The following is a 19,214-nucleotide window of genomic DNA, read 5'->3' as shown; positions in this document are numbered from 1 at the left end:
TGCATTTCTGCTGCGTGTGGCTTCCGTTCCCAAGGCCACCTCATGGTTCATGATGGGTTCAGGAATTTAGCCATCCCATCTGTGTCTACAGCAGCAGGAAGGAGAAAGGAGGAAGAAATGGGCACATCCTGATTAGGAGAAAAACATTATTAGACCTTTTAATTTTTTTTTCCCCCTAAAGAGCAGTTTTAGATTCACAGCAAAGCTGAGTGGAAGGTACAGAGATTTATCATATACCTTTAGCCCCCACACGTGCATGTCTCCCCCATTATCAACAGGCCCCACATTCTTCTCATTTTTAAGGACATTTTCTGGAAATCTCACACAGCATTTCTGCTTACCCCTCATTTGGCCAGAACTTAGTCCTACGGACACTCATACGTGTGTGTCAGACCGGGAGATGCAGTCTGTCAGCTGCCCCGCAACGTACCCAGCTAAAATGGAAGTTTCTGTTCTAAAAGGAGGGGAGACTGGAGACTGAGGGCAACCAGCAGTTTACATGGCATTCTCAAGGCAGTTCCAACAGGGAAGCTGGGTGGTCAGCAAAAAGAGAAGGATGGTTCTGGGCATTACGAGTGAAGGACCATGAGAGAGGTGCACACAAAGGACACCGGGCTCTCAGAGAGCAAGCTCAGGGGAAGAAGAGAACCATTCAGGCTGGTGTTGAATTTTAGGAATCTGAGTTTTCTATTTATACTATGACAAAGCAGTTAAATTCTGAGAGAAGGAACAGCCTAGAAAGTTTGTGAGGCTATTTTTGTGCCTACTTAGAAGTGAAAGGCCATATCTCAACTAAGGATGCTGGCCTTTGGTGCAGGGCATTGAGCCAAGAGTACCGGCGCTGACTTACTAGGGGCATAAAGCACAGGTAATAAAGGGATGTGTGAGGTGTCAGGCCGAAGCAAGTAGGCAGAGAGCAAGAATGTAACCAGTTACGAGGGGATGGCAACAGAGACACATGAGCGCTCAGGACTGGGAAGCAGAGCTTGCAAAGATTCCTGGATGCAAACTGGTGCAAATGGTGGGAGAAATTTAAAATGTTAACCTTCAGTCAAACCACGTGGGAAAGTAGGGAGCAACAACAAGCACTGGAAAGATCACTGGATTAAGACTCAAAAGGCCCGTAATATAAATCTCGTTTAGAAACTAACTATCTGAGTGACCTTTAGCAAGTCATTTTGTACCAAGAAATCAATGGCAAATGGAAGGCCTGGTACCATCAAGTAGCTGTACGGTATGATCCTACTATGATATGCTCTGTGCTCCACGGGCGGATGAGCTTCTGAGGTGAACAGACCACAGACTTGCATTCAGATTCTAATCAGAGTCCCGCCTTAGCTGTCATTGGAATTTTCCTATATCTAAAACCCTATTTAGCTATGACTCTATATGCTTATTTCATTTTAGTCTTGACCTCAGGGGTCAGAGTTTATATTCATGGTTGAGTTGACTGTCAACCTTCAGTCAACAGGAAATTGTTAGGAAACCAGCAATCTGTCATTACTGACATTAGAAATGTGGGAGCAACTCTTATACTCACCCTGGACCAAGATTCTTAAGCGTGAGGAAAAACCTGGACAGGCTCCTTGAAGCATCCTTAGGGACCAACATGAGCACGGGTTGCCTGTGTGTGGGCCAGAGGTGTGGGGTCTACCAAGACTGGGGGATCAGAGTGTGTGGACCTCAACTTTGTCTCTCGACACTCAGAGTGAAGGGGCTTGCTGGAGGGCAAAGGACTGCTGGTATTTTGCTAAAAGGCACAAACATCTGTAGGACAGGCCCTGACGTGTCAGAGTTCTTTAGTAGTTCCCTGAGACAGACTGGGAACCCAGAGGGCAACTGCTTCATACAGAATAAGAAATATATTGGCCTATGTAAGTTAAAGCGTAAGTCCTGACTGTTACTTGTTTTCTGAGAGGTGAAAGGTATTCTGCTTTTCCCTCCCAAATTCTGCATAAGAGTGCTCTGGGATGGCTATCGTAATGAAATAGTGGAGTCTCAGTTTCCTCTTCTCATTCATGGAGACGATGCAAAAATAGACCCTGGACACAGACTGAATTTTCATTTTATAGTTAACAAGTATACCATTGGTTTTAACCACATATACTTCTAACTAAATTACTCAGGATCATCCTAATCATCACCACCATGATTTCAATTCCAATTAAAGGCGCCTGCTCTATCCCAGGCACCGTGCCAAGAACCAGCAGAGTCTAACTCACTGAATGCTCCCGAGAATGCAATGGAGTTGGTATTACAGTCCCTATTTCATATATGAGGAATCTTTCAGCCGACGGGTAAATACAAAATATTTAACAAGTCTCACAAGGCCAGTGACAGATCCGAAGTGGTGCATAGATATCCTGGTGCTAACAGGTTGAAAATTAGCCTTCCTCCTCCCCCCTACTCTTTTCCTGGTTAAGATAAAATTCTTTCTTTGAGTCTCAGTTTAAATATTACTTCTTCAAAAGGTGCCCATCCCCTAAGGGCCTGACCAGTGTTCTCTCTGCTGTGTCCTCATAGCAATGTCCCTTTCAGTGAAGCCCACAATATCTCTAGTAGCTCATTTAGAGTCTGTCATCCCCACCAGAGCACTGCTCTTCTAGTCAAGTTCCTCATCCTACCTCTCTTGGTAAAAGGGATGAACAGATGTATTCTTGAGGGAGGGGCCTATCAGTTATCATCAAGATTAGTTAAATTTTGCATTTTCCTTATGACTATAATCACTCACACATACATATAGATAGACAGATGGATATAGATAAGTATTTTTTCAATTACGTTTGCACCAAATAGTGGCCTTTGAATTGTCATGGATTAATCAGAGTAGAACAGAGGTGATCCCAACATGTAAATCCTAATATTTGTGCCAAGCAAAGATCAAACAGTTTCACAGTTGTGCCACCTAAACAAAGATTTATAGGTGTTCCTATAGAGGACATATGTGGGAAATAGCACACTTTGTTATAGAAATGAAGCATACATGAGTCACTGTTGGTTTCAACAAAACAGCTTAAGATACTCAATGATGCTACTTAGAATTTTACTGGTGCTTGCATTTTCTTTGTAATTTTGATAAGTTTTTATAACTGCATGAACTAGACTCAGAATATATTCATATCTAGTTTTATATTTATATACTTTTATGTAACATTGTAACACAATTAATTTAAATCAACACTAGGTGTCTGGAAGGATTTGTTTTTGCCCATAAAAAGAAGACCTTTACATTCCCCAAGTTTGAGAAACACTGGTTGAGACAGTAATTTCCATGAAGTCAGGTGCTTCTCTTGTTCACAACTGTATTTCTGCCTGTAGTAGTCTGCTCACTGCTCAAAACATAGTATGTTCTTAATAAATACTTGGTGAATAAAGAGGAGGCTAAACCTTTTGTCTTACTGATGGGTACTTTCTTTTCCTCGTCTGTCCTCCTGTGTGAGCTCCATCCTCCACTTCACAATGAATGAGCACTGGTTATCTGACTTCTTTTCTCTTCCTGCTAACTTAATGCCATGCCCTGTGCCATCTCCATTTCTGATGGCACCCTTGGTAAACCCCAGATTCAGTCAGTCTTTCTGGGCCAGTCCTGCAGAACCCCTAACAAAAAAAGGGGCATTTTACTTTATAAAACGAGTCATCACCAGTCTCCTTTTCATATCAAACATTTTTAGAGCATTTTGGAATATGATCTGGTTTTCCAAAAGCTTCCAGAATCTCAGGACCACACTTTTGCATGAGCATACTTAGAACATTATGTGTGATAAAAGCAGAATCTAATAACACAGGAGATTTCTTTGACACTAAGTCACTGAAACCCCAAAGTAAGAGATAAAACTAAATAGGCTTACTGTCTTTCAAATGTATTAATAGTGAGATACATCTCAAAAGAATTTTATCAGGAAACAAAATAGTAGGAGAGATGTAATAAAAATGTATTTTTAAATTAAAAAAATGTTTCTTCTCCACTAAATTGCTAAAATAATCTGCACCAAAGTAATCAGGTATCCTGTGTCTCTTTAGAGATAAAAGAATGTAGAGACACAAATTCAGTGGATTTGGATTAAATATTGGATGTACCACTTATTTCTAGACACTGAGTTTCTTTGAGTCTCTCATTTTTCACAGGGTTGTTGTGAGATAACATACATGTGGAAGTTTTTTTTTTCTATTGGGAAAGACTATATTTATTATAAATGTTTTGAAAACAAATTGGTGGAAATCAGTTGATTAGCTAGCTGGTAACCAGACCTGCTATTAATTGGTTGCTTTAAAAGTAACCATTTGAATAACTTTCCTACCACCTTCAAATGGACTTTATAATTATACCCAGTCTGAATATCACAGAGGGGACCAGAAGGCGAAGGGCACTATGGTGCCCATTTCACTGGGCTCTATCATTTTGTTGTAGTATTGCATGTGCAGTTGTCTACTTGTCTATTTGGCATGTATTAAAATGGCTTTGGAGTTAATATCACTGTATGATATTATCTAGATTATGAACATATTAAAAATACAGATTAAAGTATCAATGAAATAATGCAATACGACACAATATCACGTATAAGGAATTTTTTTCTAAAATGCGTTATTTCTTGTTCTCTGTGAATGCGGTCTGTGACAGATGGGAGATGATATGGGTCATCTGGTGGTGGGAGGCTGCCATTTTGACAAACACCTGTTCTGGGGTGTTATTCTTCCTCCTTCTCTTCATAGTAGTGGAAAAGTCAGTTCAAAGGAATATTTCAGAAGAAAAAAATAACTACGAAAGAAACTCAGAATGGAATTCATCATTGTATTTTTATGTGGCTCTTCCTGGACCACCTGAATCACAGCTGCAGGGCAAGGAGACCAACGGGATCTTCTGACAACGGAGAGTCAAAAGCATTGTGTTCTGGAGCCCTCTGCCACTTACCGCCAGAGATTTTACACAATCACTGAATTTTTCTATATCTCGTTCTTAACTGTGCTTCAAGGGTTCACTGAGAAAATGTTTATGGATTTTATAAAATAATGTACAAAGCCATCAAAGTTAAAGAATTTTACTGAAGCAGGGTTCCCCAGAATGAGTCCTATGATGACAAGGTGTATTATGAAAATCAAAGAGAACTAGAATTGACCATTTCTCAAACTTACTAGCCTAGGGAATCTTTTTCACCTATTAACATTCAGTGTAAGTGTGTTCAATAGAAAACACATACCAAAATCACCTGGGAGGGCATGGAAGGGCTTGTCTGGACCCTTTCTACATCTCTTAAGGCAACATAACTAGTGCAGAGGTTACAAGGCTCTCTTAATTTCTGGTATGTGCCCTAATGATGAACACTGGCTCCAAGCAGAAGATTTTTCAGAACTTTGTGTAAGAAAGAATTACCTGGGAGCTTGTTAAATACTCAGGTGCCCAGATTCCACCCTCGAAGCTTTGGATTAAGTAGATCTAAGGTGGAGGTCCAGGAATCTGTGTTTTCACAGGGCACTCCCAGTGCTGCATAAGTTTGTGGACCAAATATTGAAAAACACAGATCTATAGTTCTCCTCTTTCATTGCATGACAGATTCATCCAGGGAGCATTTACAGTCTACTGATACTTCGGGACCAGACACAGAGAGTCTGATGTGACTGGTCCAGTGTAATGCCTGAGCATCACCAGTTGAATGTACTGTTTAGTCAGGGCTGAGAACCAACCACTGATCCAGGGAGCCCAAACCCACGGGATGATACAAGGTTACCCAGGCATGCTTGATCAAACAATACATTGGTAGGCTTGGCTCCTAGAGAGTCTGATTTAGAAGGTCTAGGTGAGGTCCAGGAATCCATGTTTTTATCAGCCAGTGAGTCAATTCTCACCATTAGGTACATTTGGGATAAAAGATATTAGATACCATGGATAAGTTTATCAGATGATTTAATTATCATGGTAAAAAGTGGAACAGAGGTTTCTGGGGGTGGTGAGACCTGAGTGAAGGCAGATTTGATAAGAAAGAAGGGAAGACCAGAGCACTGACAGGGAGGGCAAGCTTGTGCCTTAGATGAGCCCTGGATGGGGATAGTGCTTCAGTGGCTGGAGAGTATTAAGAACAAAAAAGGAAGACAAAACAAGAATTAAGAAAAAGTCCCACATAGATTTTTCTAGTTTGAAATTTTTGCACAGCTTAGGTCCTCAATAATTTTAAGGGAAGTGTTTTGAATAATGTTGAGTTTATAATCAGTTTTAAAAAGTATATGATCTTTGAATTTTGAAACAAAATTAAAATGACAACATTTTAAAATGTTGAAATGTTGTGTGTAGTGCCTTTCTGCTGAGAATCCATGGTTTTCTTGAGGTTTTAAATGATTTATGTACATGGGTGTAATACAGAAGTCTGTGGCTCTCTTTGCTACTTTTCAAGATAGTGGGAATTAAAATTTATTTCTGTATATGTGCACATCTTATTGATTCTTGATCCATTTGTCAGGTTTTACTGTAGTCTGAAAAATTTCAGGTTTTTCAATGTATGTCACTATAAATCAGGTCCAGTAATTAGAGTGCCATGTGCCTCTGAATGCAGAGTCCCAAAACCTTAATGGAAATGCCCACAGACAATCTCCATCTTAGTATATTTACAGTCAAATATCTAATTTTCCTTAACATTTTACAAGATTGAGGCTAAACACATTTGTTTAAGGATACTTTCAGTACTGAGCATTCTCAGAGGAATTAAGAGAGTTACATTTATCTGATATGGGATTGTTATGGTGAATTCTCAGAGTTTGCCAAGTTACAAAATGAGTGAAAAAGAACGAAATGGTTAAATCGGTGATTCAGTTATGAAGACGTTTCCCTTGTTCTCTTTTAGCTTCCAGTGACTCCACTGCCCTGGCCATTTAAACCTGCTGTTTAAGACAGCACCTCCAATTTAAGCAGCCCTTCCCTGGCTTCTCCAACCACCCCTCTCCGCCCCAACTTCCCCCTCACCTTCCTTTGGCTCCTAGGTTTATTCTCTGATCAACAAGTGGCTAGAAATCATACACAGCGTTGGCAAGCAAAATTCTATGCCACTTCCATCAGGAAATGTGCCTAATAAACAGACCTGATGGTTAAGTAAATACTGGAAGTTTTAATAAATGCCACGTGTTTAATGTCCACTGTTTACTGAGGATCAGGGAGAAGGGACCACAGAACTGAGTGTTTTTGGTGGCAGAAGGATTCCATCACAGAAGCTGTGCTTGTTCCCGATGGGTTTTAGTCTTTGGAAATCAGACACTGGCTTCCTCTTGGCCATGCTTGAGCCCTCGTCCCTTCCCACTCTTCTAATTCAGCTGGCCCCTCTCCCCTAGAAAAAGAATGTTATCCAATCCCCTCAAAAGGGTTTGAATCGGAATGGGTGAATCTGTGACTCTCTCAAGTCAGGCTCATTAGAAGAGGATCACCTCACAGATGGCCTCTGCAGGAGCCCTGAATGCTATTTTCATAAGTTATTTAGACCTAGTTCTATTTATATCAGTTATGTGGTCTGTGCAGTGTTTGGAAAACTCTGGTGGAAACTGCCAGGCCCACCATTATTAGAAATATGAAGGACTGGAAAAATTAGGCTATTTTTTAAAATTGTTTTTTCATTTCTAAGGATTCCCCATGTGAATATTTTCCAATTTGGGGGTGGAGGAAAGGGAAAAATGTAGAAAGAAATTTTCCTGCCATATTTTAACCCAATCTTTGAGTCACTAATCATAATGCAGATCAGGTAGCATTAATACCACCCTCCTCCCCTCCGAATTTCCAGGGTAAATGCCCTCAGTGTGTGTGCATTTTGTCTAAGGACAGCAATGTTAGGTTAGGTCTGTGGTTTCATGGCAAAAAGTTGTTTTTAGAAAATACCAGATTTAGCTTTTATATTGGTTGATAGGAAATATGCTTAGAGATTCTGTTTCTTCTGATAAAACAGCTGGCTATAGCTGTAGACTAATTTATATAGATACAACAAATTCAATTGAGAAACTGCCAAGTGTAATAGGTCGAGCCTTGTTGAAATATAAGGCAAGAAGACACTGCAGGAAAAATTCTCTGTTTGCTAGGTGACTCTGCTCAAGTTACTTTTTAGAGGACACACTGGTTTTCTCTCGTTACTGATCTTCCATTGCTGTCAATAAATATCAATTACTCAATTACAGCCCACAAATTCCTTCTCGACCTTTTACTCTACTTCCTAACTCCTCTGTCTTTATTTATTGGTGTTACATCAATTATTTAAAGGTGTATACCCCTGAAGACGGAGAGGAGGCTTAGAGATTCTCTACTCTAATGCCTGCACCTTACAGAAGGGAAAACCAGGGCTAAGAATGTTGGTGACTTGTCCAACGTCCCAGAGTTAGTTTGTGGAAGGAGCAGGACTCCCCTGCTCCCCCAAAATGAAACTTTGTCTCCCATAGGAAAGCCATCTCCACACTGAGATGCTGCCACAGTTCAACTCTGCATCCTCCAGCACTGTGTTCACACTGTGTGTCCCCTGCCAGGGATGCAGACACCAGAAAAAGCATCAAAGTTGGATTCAAGAGGAGGGAGGAAGATAAGGAACAAGGCGATTGCTGTTTACCCAACTGTAAGAAGGGCTACCTTTTCTTATCAGTCTTAAAGAAAGAACAAAGGTTTCTTTCAGTAGGAGTTATTTATGGAACTCTATAAAGGTTTTGTCAGTAAGAAGAGGGTTTCAGAACTGAGTCTCCCTCACCTCCTCCCTTGAATTCTAAATCTGGATTTTATGCTATGTGTTAGTTCATAAGGCTTCAGAAAGATGTGAAATTCAGGCCACTGAAGCAAAGGCACCAAGAGAACTTTAGATCACACATATGGGATACACAGCTCGCTTGAAGGAATTTCCGCTAGAATATAAGGTCCTTGGGAGCAGGGACTTTGTTCACTGCTATATCCTCTGGGCTTAGGGTACCGCCCTGGTCCGTAGTAGATGTTAATAAGTACTCGTTGAGTGAATGAATGAAAGAAATGGCCCAGGTGTAAGGACCCTCATATATACATTCCCAGACAAACCCCAGATACACACAGGCTTCTCCCCCACCTCATTCGCCCTCCTCTTTCCCTCAATTACACAGGCAATAATGTGATAAGATGACAGTGATGACTCAGAGCATGCATTCTTTGGTCACTGAGAAGCCTGCAATTCCTCTGCAGTCATGCCTCTCTGCTTACATTCTAATTAAGAAATTATGCTTCCTCTCCGGTGGAATTGCACTGACGGCCGACGAGGCCCGGCCTTTCACCGGTGAGGTCTTTCCTTCTACCCTCCTGTGCTCAGACTGAGTCACTGCTGCTCTTCCCCTCCAGACGGTTGTTCCATGGCTTTTATCGGAAGCTTATTTTCACTTTTGTGTCCAAGAGAAAAATGGAGATGTGACTGGATTTCCATTTTAGTTCTGGTTAAGGAACGAGTTAACGTTCTGGGGAGGTAAGCTCTCAGTAGGAAGTGCAGATAGCTCCCAGAGCAATTCCAAAGGCAGCCACCAGAAAACACATCTGCTTCTGCTGATATTTAACAACGTTCTAGCAAAATAAGAAACTTTACTTTCATTACTATCATACCAGCATTTGATCTATTAATTGTGCATGTTTAGAGCAATGCGAAGATACTTCTCTACTGTGAATCAGAAATTATTTCAAACCTACAGGGACACAGACATTACAGGAATTGCCAAAAGCCAACAGAGGACATAAACACTCCTAAGTAGTGAGCGAATGAGCTCAGCGATGGGGTCTAGTCCCGGGGCGAGCAGGCTAGCCTAGACGACTTTCACAGTTATCACCTCTGCCTCCTGTTTACCAGTCTTCTTGAAAATGTAGCACTGGTACCCACAAGGATGTTATAGCACAAGTCCTCCACTCACTCTGGTAGGAGTCAGAAAAGCCAACTGCAGGGTGCTGTTGGCACCAAGGCTCATGGCAACATGTTTTCAGATGTGTAAGAAGTTGGGAGTCCTTTTCTAGATCAGTAGAAATAGAAATATACGGTGAGCCAAATATATAATTTAAAATTTCTTAATAGCCACATTGAAAAAGTAAAAAGAAATAAGTGAAATTATTTTAATATGTTTTATTTAATCCATGATATGCAAAATATTCTTAACATAAACATTATTAATGAGATATTTTGCATCCCTATTTTCATACTAAGTCGTTGAAATCTGGTGTGCATTTTACACATACAGCACCATTCCTTTTGGACTAGCTGCATTTCAAGTGCTCAGTAGCACATATAGACCATGGCTGCCGCATGGAGAGTGCAGTGCTGGGTGGTCAAAGTCCTTTGACATTTATATGGAGTTATGGTCTCTGTTATTCCACTTGAAGTGCACAGTAAGTGAAGAAGCCAAGTTTAGAGATGGTTTAGAGATAGTAAGTGAATTTCCCCAAATCCTGGTAGGGACTTTTCCCTTTGGTCACACTGCCTCCCAGTTACCCATGTCAGAGACAACTGCCACATCACCTAGGGCCTCTCTGGCACAATAGGGGCTCTAGAGAATAAGTGATGTTGCTATTACTGACAGGTAAAGGTCACCTTGACATCTGGTCGTGGTTGGAAACTGTAACAAAGGGTAGGTACTAATGGTCAGGAACCCATGATAATGAACAGTCCCAGTTAGGAAAGGTGGAACATGGGTTCCGTAAGAGGAGAAAATAACCTGCTAGTGTTTGGGATACATAAGCCTGTGGGCAAAGAAATAGCAGTGAACAAAATTTCACTTACTCCTAGAACGTATCAGCCACAAAATGACAGGCATTTATTTGTGTTGGATACCCAAATGGTCCAGAGCTTACTGATGCTGATCAGTAAACACAGTAACTGTACATAAACTTGGTATATTTCATCACATAGGCATGAGCTAGATCCCACAGGAGCACCACGGAGAAAGTCCTTTGCTTAGAAAAGAGGAGGAGATACTTGACGTGAATCTTAAAGAAGACAGACAGATTTGACTAAGTGAACATGGTGGCAGAAGGTTTTTTTCAGGCAGAGAGAACAAGTAATAATGAGCCTAACACTCATTTGGTGCTTACGTGTTCCAGGCACTGTTCTAAGCTCTTTACAGATATAATCTAATTTTTTCTCAAAGAAACCCTATTACACATTTAATTCTAAGAGCAGTAGGAAGCAACTGGGCAATTCTGAAAATGATCTACTTTACATTTAAAAAAAAAAAAGATTGCTCTGGTTGCTGTGTAGAGACTAGACTGAATGTAGGCAAGAATGAAAACAATGAAGCAAGTCATTGTGAGTTTTAATGGTTGAGGCAAGAGGTGAGTTTTGGATAAGGAGTTTCCAGAAGAATGTCTAGATTTGCTTTTGGGGGCAGGAAAATCTGAAGTCAATAGAGCTACACTGCTTAGCTTACTAAGAAGGGGGAAGAACAGTGGCGGGTAAAATTCAATGTTGGCTGACCAGCTTACATTAATAAATTAGGGGAAGAATCACTTACATTCTTCTCCTAAGATTTTGAGCTATCACCTGTGTCCTAGAAAAGGAGCCAAAAGAGAATACATTGTTCTTTGATGTTCCCTAAAGCCTGTATGAGGAAAAGAATGAAAAAAAAATAAAATAAAAAACACTTGTATTTTGTTTCACATGGCCACAATAAATCTGCGGCAGAAATAAAGTGCTGAAGTGTTGTGTCTTCCACTCATTCATTAGCCTACAGCAGTCTTAGTTCTGTCATCATCACTGTACTGGATTTCTGCAAACAGATGCATCAGTCTGGATGCTTCCTATTGAAAGTGTCAGCAGATCTGACTTAAATAGGCTCATGAAACTAAAGCGTTCAGAGGTAGATTAGCTTTAGGAAAGGTTTGATCCAGGGCCTATCAAGATGACCAATGACCTGGCTGGCTTCTTTCTGGCCCTCTGTCCTGAGATGGCCATCAGAAGCTCTCAAAGCCATTTGTCTTCTTGTTCACATCCAGAGCCTCCATGTCCCAGAATTTTTAATAAGATCCTAAGGTTCAACAGGCTGCCTTTATGTGCCCATCTCTGAACCCATCACTGTGACAGGAAGATGCAGTCCTCTGGAACTAGGTCTGGGGTCAATCCCACATGATGCATATGGCTGAGAATGGGAGAAGCAAGGCCTAGATTTCTCAGAGGAAATTTGGACTTCTCTTCCCAGAGAGTAGAAGAATAAAAAGTAGGCAACAAACAGCAAGTGTCCACTAATCCAAATGATGTCTTTTAATCACCATCTTACTTTGTCTCTACATTATGTGAGTCTGTCTCCTCTTCTTTGAAATAATCTCCTTCCTTGATTGAGTTATGCCCATTCCTTGCTACCCCCATGACCGTTGTGCTCATTTTTCTTTAGAAGAGCATCTCCTTCAGTCTGTCTCATAAATATTGACATCCCCAGGCTCTTTTCTTAGCTTTGTTCTCATCGTACCCTGCCCTCCCCGAGTGGGGAGACTTATCCCAAGATCCAACCATCACTGGTATAAAGATTTTTCATCTCAGTTCTGGAAACTCTTAAAGGCTTCAAGGAAGACTTCAGGACATTAATGAGCCTTCCAGAAACTGTATGCACATGTTGTGTAAACATATATGCAGGAAAAAATATGCCGGTCATGCCACCATAAAATCATTTAGTGGATTCCCATTTCCTACAGGAATATTCCCATCCATCAGCACACTGGATTACTTACAGTCTGGCCTCTCTTTACATTTCCAGCTTCATTCTTTCTCTTCTTTCCTTCCCCACTTAACACATATTCCTGAACTTTTGAGATGTTCTCTTCAAGGGCAGCCATGGCCTCCAAAACTCACCTCCATTGTCTCGTCCTCTACCTACAATAGCATTTCCTCCTTGTTCACATTACCAGGATGAGAAATCAAGCACTCACCACACAGCCCCTGCCAGTGGTAATCCAGCAGCAATACACTCATAGTAGAGAGAATGTTATTATTAATTCCTTTATTCAAAGAGGTCCTTCCTGGGCACTCGTCTTCTAACTATACAGATGCTTCCTTACTGTTCCTGATCTGCATAATAAGCAGAGGACAAAGTTATTTTTTCTTCCTTCTTTATTTAGAAACATTATCATTTAACTGACATCAGACATTTCTTTCCTTCCCATTAATCTTAAATTCTGAAGGATTTACTGAAGTCTCATATCCCTTGATCTGGCACTTTTAAGAGTTAGGAACAGCCACAAAGACTACAGCTGGGAGATAAGATGTAGATTAAAAGAACCATTAACTCACAATGGCATTGGAAAACTGTAAGTGTTGAATTTAATTTGGATGCAGTTCAAAGCACCAAGTAAAGCAGGAGGTAGAGGCTGTAAGTAGTTTTTAGTGCCCCGGAACTCAACTTTTTCTCTTGGAGCAGCCACAGAGGAATCACACTGCTAAAGATTAGGTAATTTGTTAGCTACTCTCTCCTTCATGAACCACTAAATTTCTGCTGCTTTATTCAGAGAGGCCGTATGTCTAGCAGTTAGGAGTGTATCCTTGGAACCATACTCCTAAGTCCGAATCCCTGCATCCTGACCCCAGTGCGAGATCCCAGGGGGTGTTACCGCCCTTGTGCCTCCCATTACTCATCTTTAAATGGGGGTCATAGCACCTGCTTCAGGTGATGTTGAAAAGTTTAACAGACAACGTGTGTAGAGTCCTGAGATCAATGCCAGCTCATACAAGTGCTTTACATCTTTAGTTATTGCTTTTCTAGCGAGAATTATGCCTTTTTTTATGGTGCCTGTCAATCATATTTATCTCCCCAGGTTTGTGAAGGGACTAATCAGAGTAAATGCCTATGAAGACTGCCCCTGTGCCAGGCATTGTCCTAAGCACTCACACACAGAGCCCCAACTTAGAGGTGAGGAAACTGAGGCCCACAGAGGCTAAGCAAACTTGCCTGAGGGGATACAACTTCAAAGAGGACTGCAGAGGCCACGCTCTTAACCACTGCAGCGAGGGAAATGCTGGAAGGGCAGTTTAAGTAAGAAGCTCTAAAGTTCTGAGCCAGTCTTACTGTTCTCATTATGTCTGAGTCCTCCTCTTAAACTTACTGAGTTCCAGGTGGCTGGGCTTGAGCTGGGTAGGGTATCTTGGCCATGGGCTCAGACTGGGATTTCTGACAAGCTGCCTGCAACTGCGGTGCTCTATAGAGCTGTGGGCACCCTCCAACCCAAATGGTAAACGCTAGAACCAAAGCCAGGCAGATGCTCAGCTGTGCCACTGGCGTGAAAGGCTAAGGGCTGGGAGGATGCAGGGCCCAGGGGCAGAGGTGGGCAGAGGAGCCTGGAGTAAGGTCCTGGGCCCACAGAAGGCAGTACTGTCATCTATTATGTGGTGACATCGGCAGTGAGCAGAGAGAAACCCAGGAGGGACAGCGACTTGGCACAAAAAAAAAAAAAAAAAAAAATGTTCCCGAGCCTATGCAGAACAAAACGCAACCTTAAAACTTTCTTATATTCTCGAGTCATCGTACTACACTGGGGCTAAAAAAAAATCATTGTTTCCTAATCCACAAGGACAAATTGTAGGAAAAAAAGTGAAAAAAGACATGGGCACAAAGATTCTCATTATAGCATTATTCAGCAAAATAGGGACAAAGTTGGAAACTGCCTAATTGTTCAACAATAGTGGAAAGGACCAGTAAAATAAGGAAGAACCACCTGATTTAATAGTACACAGTCAGAAAAGTGATAATTATAAAGACTATGGAAAAGCAGAGAAGCAAGCTTAAAATATTTTAAGAGAAAGAAGCAGAGCATAAAAGTATGTAACTATGTAAAACTATGTAGTAGACAGACTGGGAGGGAAGTCACAAACAGGTAAAATGTGAATGATTTTTCCTTATGTTGGCCCAAGCTTTGATTAGTGCACACGTACCTGGCTTTATCGTGCTCTGCTTTATTGTGCTTCACAGATAGTCATGTTTTTTACAAACTGGTTTGTGGCAACACTGTGTTGAGCAAATCCAGCAGCACCATTTTTCCAACAGCCCTTGCTCACTTCACGGTCTGTGTGTCACATCTTGGTGATTCTTGCAGTATTTCAGACTTCTTCATTATTATGACATTTGTTACAGTGATCTGGATCGGTGATCATGGGTGTCATTACCCTGCCAAAGCAATCAATAATTTGAATAATTTTAGGACTGTTATTCCTATTACACATGCTCAGATCTACACAGAATTAATTTTATTTATTTTAGGACAATAACATGGGAAAATCCAATTTTTCCTCCCACTTTATTCTTAAAAGAAAGGAGTACATTGTATAAAGCTACTGGTTCTGATTCCTTGAAAATGCTGAATGCCAAAGAGAATGCATTGGCTCCATAGAGTGAAATGAGTAGGATGAAGTGACTGATCATCTTTAAGGATCACTCCATCCATCCAAAATCTCAGCCAAATGGCTGGCACAATTCAACTCTCAGGTATAGTGTAGCCCATTCCATAAGGCATAGACACAGAGTCCAGAGGCATTGACAGTTGTTTCTGCAGCAATGTTATTAAGTTCCTGCAAATGCTTAGGAAGTGTATTTATTTTAATCACCATAATCATAACAGGAATGTGTGTAGATGCTTAAAATAATACAAATGCCACCTATATGATACAAGTCACTGAGCAGTGAAAATGGTTTCCCAAATTGCAAATAGCCAGGATAACAAATATATTTCATGTTGAAAATCTGGGTCATTTTATACCAAGGAACAATTTAATGGTGATGGTTAAAAAATTAAATTTTAAATTTAGGGTCTAAGGTTTAATCGGATTTCTGAAAATAGTTAATAGCACAACGTGTGTGTGTGTGTGTGTGTGTGTGTGTGTGCGCGCGCGCGCGCACGTGTGTGTGTATAAATACATTTTGGATCAGGGTATGAACTGCTCTGAAAAAGCATGAAACAGGAACAAATATTAGTAATCTGAGGACAATTCATAAATTGAATACTTAAATTTAAAGGCTCCTGAAATTTAGAACAGTGCAGGTCAAGACTATAGGGAAGTAAGTAAGCCCTTGTGCTGGGAGTAGTGCAAGTGAGAACACAGGGGCCATGGTCCCAAGGCCATGAAGGTCATTCAGGTGCTGGACTAGGCATGTGTGCTCTCACCTGCGAAACTCTTCCTTCTTTCTCAAGGCTGTGTTCTCTCCTATACCTAACCATGGCTTGTGAACTGGTACACACCGCCTGCATCCTCCCCTAACTTCTTGTATCTGCTCACCTCAGTTGTGTTTTCAATGTCTGCTTGGTTACCTAAACCAAATCATGACTGCTTGCTTTATTTTGGGGGGGGGGGTTACCATGGATTATACTTGAAGTCCGTGAAATCTTTCATGACTCAAGAGAACAGGTCTAATTTCTTCCCTGGGTGGTCTAAAGATTGCAGAATTTTTTTGTGTGTGTCATTGAGGATAAAAGGAGTAATTTAAATAAATATGGAATAAGGACAGGGTTGTATTCTCTCGGGAAAATTTAGCCAGATAAAATGCAATACTTTTTTTTTTTGAGCTATATAAATTCTTGGTTATATAGAATAAAAAATACTTTTGATTTCTTCTGGGACTCTGATTGCTGAGCCGTGAAAATTGATGGAAATAAGGTTGTTTATAACTTGCAGTTTCCTAACAGTGACAATCAACAGCGTATTCTGCCTCTATCTTCCTGACATTTCCCAGGATTGGCCTCCTGTCTTGTTTTCAGTGACACTGAACGTTCTTAAGCCCATCTCCCTCTCCTCCCTGCCTCTTTCAGGATCTTTCTCTCCAGATCTGGTCACTGCCCATGGTTCCCATCCCTGTTCTTTCTCTCTAGTTTGTTACCCTTTGCTCTCTTTATCTCCTCTTTCAGCTTCTACCATCGCCCCACTAGTGATGGCTCAAATTTGTTTCTAGCTGCTTCAAAAGTTCAAGGCACTTATAGTTATTTCCACTGCCTGCCGAATATCCTTCTGTCTATATCCACCTCTATTTAAAATTCAGCATTTTCTTACTAATTCAACATTGTTGCTAAATCAGTCACTATCGTTCTCAGTCATCTTTGACCACACTCTCTCTTTCAGCCCTTCTATCCCCGTAGTTTCTGCTAATTTTCATCTCCACAGTAATTCCTGTATGTTTTCTAATTATTAAAATCATCATTGTCTTCCTTTACTATTTGGTTACCACAGGCCAGATCCTGTGGGAAAGACAGGACAAGTGCTTCCTTCTTTACCATTATTTATCCCCTTCACTGCCTTTTTCCTGGTTTATTCTAGGAGAATTCTAATGGACCTTCCTGCTACCATTCTTTGCTCCTCTAATTGACACTATATATAGCTGCTAGACTATTTGTCTCTTTTCACTGAAGTACTGTTGATTTACAATGTTGTGTTAGTTTCTGGTTTATAGCAAAGTGATTCAGTTATACATATACATATATGTATGTATTCTTTTTCATACCCTTTTCTGTTGTAGTTTATTACAGGATACTGAAAGTAGTTGCCTGTGCTAGACAGTAGGACCTTGTTTATTTTATATGTAGTAGTTTGTATCTGCTGATCCCAAACTCCTAATTTATCCCTCCCCCGTCCCTTTTCCCTTGTGGTAACCATACATTTCTTTTCTGTGTCTGTGAGTCTGTTTCTGTTTTGTACATAATTACATTTGTATCATATCTTAGATTCCACATATAAGTGATATTATATGATATTTGTCTTTCTCTTTCTGACTTACTTCACTTAGTATTATAATCTCTGGGTACATCCACATTGCTGCAAATGGCATTATTTCATTTCTTATGGCTGTAGATTTCTCCTCTTAATGCACAAGCCTGACCAATTGCTATTATCCAATTATAGCCAAAGCAGGCAAAGCTTTAACCAAATGTGACCTTACCTTTCATCTAAAATTCCAAAGTACTTTTAAAACACATTTCTAAAGGCAATTTAAAAAATTTTCCTGCAATGCTTTTTTGATATAGATGATGACATATAGAATGGGTGGATCGTATCTTACAATCAGAACCAAACTTCCAGTGCCTGCAGACTGCAAAACCAGTTAACTCCCCTTCTAGATTTAAACCTTAACAAGGCTTATTTCTTTCTGAGCATACCATGAATATCATTTATACTTGGTAAGAATGCAATCTGTTAATTACTGAATGGACTTAAGCATTTTAACAGTCTAGGTTATTAATTTTTATTCAGACGGTGTTACTTTCCTAGTTATTGCAACAAAAACAACAGGAATATGTGATTAAATGAAACAAAATACATAATTGGGTTTTTGGTAGTAAAACTTGTTCTCCTAACAGATTTTTTTTCCTTACAGAAGTATTGCAAGTGATGCCTATTGTAAAAAGATCTTAACACCATAGAAGTGTGGAAAGTAGTATGCGAAAGTTTCCTTTCTCCAATCTTACTGCCTACAGTTAATAACTGGCCTTATATCTGTTAAGTGTTTTTCTCTGCATATAGAAGCATTTGAAATAAATGAGCATTTATATTCTCTCTGTTACAGAACTGGGAAAACCCTGGCAGAAATACTGTCTGCGCTCCACCCTGATCTCCTTGGAGCCTGGTTACCAGCTCTGGCCGTCCGCTTGCCTTAGGCTGCCCTTGGGCTCCTGGAGGAGCTTTGCGGCACACAGAGGACTGGAAGTGCTCGGGAGGTGACCCACTAGATGAGGCTGCAGCCAGTGACGGAGTGGTAAATGAGTAATTTGCGTCCAGAGCTCCTGCTGGGACCAGACTAAGGCTGAGACCTCGCCTAAAATCCTGCCCTGCTTGACTGCCTCTCCAGGGCCTGCTTGCTCTGCTCCCTGTCTCTGCTGGAGCCCTTCCCTAACATGTCACTTGCATGTAAATCCTCGTCTCAGGGACTGTTGCTGAGAAGCCCACCTAGGACAGATATGTCATACCAGTGGCTCTCAAATGCTGGTCCCTGGATTTAGACTTCGTTAGAGTCACCTGGGATATATGTCCAAAATACACAGTACTGAACCTAGCCTCAGTTTTCTAACTCTCGGGTTGGGGTCAGGAGTCAACAGTTAACAAGCTCCACAGGTGAGATTCTATGTGCATTGCAGAATAGTCAGAAAGTATAGAAAATCATAAAGGGAAAGATTGAAGTTACCCATAATCCTACTACTCAGAAACACACTCAAGACTTTGATGCAATTTTTTCCAGTTATATATGCACACAGATGTGTGCAAAAATAAATATTTAGAACTTTAACCCTTTTATCTCTGCTTAAT

General features: G+C 40.7%; 2 protein-coding genes across 2 annotated transcripts in view; both read right to left on the bottom strand.

Moving 5' to 3' along the window:
- The window catches only part of LOC116660205 (wiskott-Aldrich syndrome protein homolog 1-like), a 43,395-nt gene that overhangs the window by 2,663 nt on the left and 21,518 nt on the right, over positions 1–19,214 (bottom strand). Inside the window, exon 3 of the mRNA XM_032468989.1 lies at positions 14,865–15,096. The gene's annotated coding sequence lies outside the window, so the exon portion shown is untranslated. The remainder of the gene's footprint in view (positions 1–14,864; positions 15,097–19,214) is intronic.
- Positions 1–19,214, bottom strand: part of LOC116660211 (mucolipin-1-like) — a 71,468-nt gene that overhangs the window by 31,962 nt on the left and 20,292 nt on the right. The window lies entirely within an intron of this gene.

The sequence above is a fragment of the Camelus ferus genome, chromosome 3 (assembly GCF_009834535.1).
Source record: "Camelus ferus isolate YT-003-E chromosome 3, BCGSAC_Cfer_1.0, whole genome shotgun sequence".
In the NCBI taxonomy this organism is placed as follows: Eukaryota; Metazoa; Chordata; class Mammalia; order Artiodactyla; family Camelidae; genus Camelus; species Camelus ferus.
The sequence above is the reverse complement of the archived record's forward strand: the minus strand, read 5'-3'. Positions and strand labels throughout refer to the sequence as shown.